We start from the raw sequence: 4,421 nt of genomic DNA, 5'->3' as shown, positions 1-4,421 counted from the left end.
TTATATTCAATAAATAAATGTAATCATTTTAAATAGTAAAATAGATACATGTATAAAGTAAATTATTCCTGTTTGAAATTTTTACAGGCCATATGCTAACTTTTAATAAGTGAAGTGGGGAATAAGAATACATAGACATAAACATATATACATATATATTTATAATTGCTTATCTGTTAGCAAGAAAAAGGATGCACAGAAAGATGACTAACAGTGTTTATTTATGTGAAGTGGAGGGATTTTTCCTTCATTCCTGTTTATAAATTTTTTAAACTATGATTATTTGTTTGAAAAACTAAATTATAACAAAGAAATTCTAGAGGTCTCTGCATCTTCTGGCCCCAGTATTTTCAACTTGCACTCTAGATTTTAAAAATCATTAGCCTGCAAATGTGTTTCTGTGAGCCCTCCATCAGGCATGCCCTCTATCAAAACCCATTTCTTCGAGGCACGGCTTAAGTCCGACCTCCTTGATGAGGCCTTCCATGATAATTCCAGGTCACAGAAACCACCATTCAGCTCTTACTCTGAACGAAATAACAATGTAAGTTATGTACATTCCTCTGGCACTGGTCATCTGCATAAAGTTACCCAAATGTTCATGTTTGGATGTCTTGTATCCACTACATTTCTAGCACCTTCCTCCTTGAATGGTCCACACAGAAGGCACTTAATATTTCTTGAATGAGTTAATCCAGTCCATTCATTGCGGGCGATGATTATTGCCTTAGTTAAAGCTATTAACTGGGAAACTAAATAAACTGTTGGAAATGTTCCTCAAGTCTCTGGGAAAGAGTACAGAATAAGTGGATTTGGAGTAAAGCCAGCTTGGGTTCAAGTTCTGGCTCTAACTATATAAAGTTAGGCAAGTTACTTAACATTCCTAAGCCTTCATTCTTGTCCTTTTTTTTTTTTTCTTTTTGAGACAAGGTCTCATTCTGTTGCCCGGGCTAGAGTGCAGTGGTAAAATCACAGCTCACTGCAGCCTCGACTTCCCAGGCTCCAGCAATCCTCCCACCTCAGCCTCCTGAGTAGCTGGGACTAGAGGCACATGACACCATGCCCGGCTAACTTTTGTATTCTTTTTTTTTTTGGGAGATGAGAATTCATATTGCCCAGGCTGGTCTCAAACTCCTGGGCTCAAGTGATCCTCCCGCCTCAGCCTCCCAAAGTGCTGGGATTACAGGCATGAACCACCACGCCCAGCTCGTGTCCTCTTTCTTGAAGGCAGATAACAACTGGCCTCACAGATGTTAAGCGTGCTTGGAGAATTAAGAGAAATAAGGTAGACACGGCAATTAACTCTGTGCTCTAATATAGAGTATGTGATCAATAGAAGGTAGTTACATCATTCTGAACATTTAGGGAGTTCCTACTAGAAAGAGATACATCCTCATTGTATAGCTACGGAGGTTACTGACACAGGTGCACAGCCCTGCAGGGCCCAGACTCCACCGGAGTTCACTTCCATCTCAGAGTCCTTACTTTTGCACTGCAAGAGCCTACTTTTCCCTGCCCACTCCACTACCACCTCCCAACCTGCCTCTGTACTTCTTTACTGGAAGTCAGGGCATTCTGCACACCTTCCAGGGCAAGGGAAGAGGAGTTACAGAAATTGCAACTTAGAAGTTGGGAAATATTTTCTTATAGAAGAGTATTGTTTTACATGGTGGTTATCTTTAGTAAAATTACTTAGGACTAAATAGGCTTCTTTGGCCATATCTGGAAATCTAAACCACCATGTCTGAAATTGTTTCTATGGGAAACTATGTTCTGAGTTCCTAGCAACTGACTTAGAAATGAACTATTGGAATGCATCTTGTTTGGGGACAGTCTGTAGGTCAACATTCATAACTCATTGTCAGTGAAAAAGGAAATGACATTTGCTCTGCCATTATTGAAACATACTGCGCATATATTTCTGTAACTGTTCCTTGTGGACACCAAGTATCTAAAGTTATTTAAAATAGCAACATAAACCTATCAGATTTAATTGATATCTGGATCTTATTATATTTCAGCTACTAACTCCCCAGCATCTAAGATGTGCATATTAGGTGTCTTTTAGACATTTTTAGAATTTAATACTTTGACGGAAGGCAGAAAGAGCCTTTTGCTTTTGCAGCACTCCTCGTGTGTTATATAACTGCTGTGCTGCAGCGATGCTCTCCCTCCCCCTTTTCCTCCTCGGAGCTTCTCTGCCCATGTATGGTAACCATTCCACAACAGTTTTTGGTACTGAAGTAAGCAAGTAGAATCCTTATTAGGATCCAAGCTTAAAAGTCAAACCGCTTTGGAGCTAAGAGTAAGAATCTTCCATGTGTAGAATCCTGTGGATACCCTATGGATCCACAAAATTAGGTTTAGGACAGTTATTCAAAGAGAAAAACAAAAGGATGAATTTTGATCTGTATGAGATGGGTGTCCTAGCACAAAACCAATCAGTTGCCCTGTTTTAAATTTCTCCTAAGTCCCAAGAAAGCATTTTTCTAACTCTTTTGTTTCCACTTTTATATGATTACCATGAAGAGAATCAGATATGTCTTGTATTTCCTTTCTGTTCTCTTTTTTATGTCCTAGTGTATGTGGACAAAAGCAGCTTCCATGTACTCTTAGCTGTTTATTTCAGGTTTATATTCAGTGCCTCAGTTACTCACCTTCTTTTTTGAGACAGGTCTTGCTCTTGTTGCCCAGGCTGGAGATAAATGGCGCGATCTTGGCTCACCACAACCTCTGCCTCCCAGGTTCAAGCAATTCTTCTGCCTCAGCCTCCCGAGTAGCTGGGATTACAGGCATGCACCACCATGCCGGGCTAATTTTGTATTTTTAGTAGAGATGGGGTTTCTCCATGTTGAGGCTGGTCTCGAACTCCTGACCTCAGTTGATCTTCCCACCTCAGGCTCCCAAAGTGCTGGGATTACAGGCGTGAGCCACCACGCCGGGCCCACCCTCTCTTTTTAGATCAGTTTCTCTAAGAGAGAGAAGATAAAAAAGCAGAATTAGAGCATTCATTCTTTTTCCGCTTTCTTGTCAAAGCCAGCTCTCAAGAATGATTGGATGTAAGCATTATTTAATATATTACTGTAAAGCTTGAGACGAAACCTTGCCTGGAGTATTTAAGTACTATGGAAATAAAATAAGCTGAAACTTTTTATTTTTTTTTCTACAAGAGATTCTTGGAACACCAGAGTTTTTTCAGTCACTTTTGAAATGCTTACTTTATACCATTCACAAAGAGGAATGGCAAGGCCTGAGTCCAGAAGATGATCAGTCTTGGTGCAGAAACAGAGATGGAATTGGTAGTGACGTGTCAATAAGTACTGTAATAAAGATTCTCAGAGGATCCTGGGGAGGTCAGGAGAAACACAACTGTCCAGGGGCATCTTAATTGGCCTTGTAGAGGAAGAGATTCGTCATCAGGGCTGAGCCTTGAGGGTACAGTGTTCACAAAGCATCATGTTCTCCATAAACGTGTGTGATTGTTATTTGTCAATTCCATTTTCTTTAAAAGGTAAAGTGTTTTCCTGTGGTAGGGTAGAAGAGTACAAGAAAAGCCAGATATTCTATGAGGTGATAAGTTGAGGATTCTCTCAGGAAGTAAGTGTGGGGTGAATGTTGGTCCTTTCATTCATTCTTCCACTCAATGAGTATTTATTGGGCACTTAGTAGGTGTTGGAGGTTACAGTGGTGATCAAATTCTCATAAGGATTGCGGCCTAGTCTGGAAGACGTTGGACAAAAATCTATAAATAGCACTTGTAATACGTGCTCTGATGGGAAAAGCAGGGTGCTAGAACAGAGTTTAACTGAGGATTGGAGTGGCATGGGGTCGGAGGAAGTTCAGAGAAGAAAATGACATTTAAACCAAGACCTAAAGCTTCATGGAGGCAGAGGGAACAGCATCTGTGAACATTTCCCATGGGAAAAACCTGTCTTTGAAAGGACAGAGAAGTCAGAGCCCCGTGCACAGAAAAAGGAGTAGGTTATAGGGAGACCCGGAGAATTAGACGCATCCTTCAGGGCTTGTAGGAACTGTCACAGATTTTGGGCTTTGTACATAATGGGAAGCCATTGAGTGGTTTTATTTAAAAATCACCCTGGGCTGGACGTGGTGGGTCACACCTGTAATCCCAACACTTTGGGAGGCCAAGGTGGGTGGACTACTTGAGGCCAGGCGTTCAAGACCAGCCTGGCCAACATGGTGAAACCTTGTCTCTACTAAAAATACAAAAATCAGCTGGGTGTGGTGGCACACACCCATAATCCCAGCTACTCAGGAGGCTGGTGCACGAGAATCACTGGAACCTGGGAAAGCAGAGGTTGCAGTGAGCCGAGATCGTGCTACTGCACTCCAGTGTCAGTGACAGAGTGAGACTCCATGTCAAAAAGAAAAAAAAATTAAATAAATAAAAAATTAAGGCC

The sequence above is a fragment of the Piliocolobus tephrosceles genome, chromosome 3 (genome assembly GCF_002776525.5).
Source record: "Piliocolobus tephrosceles isolate RC106 chromosome 3, ASM277652v3, whole genome shotgun sequence".
NCBI classification, from domain to species: domain Eukaryota; kingdom Metazoa; phylum Chordata; class Mammalia; order Primates; family Cercopithecidae; genus Piliocolobus; species Piliocolobus tephrosceles.
Note: the sequence above shows the minus strand (reverse complement) of the source record.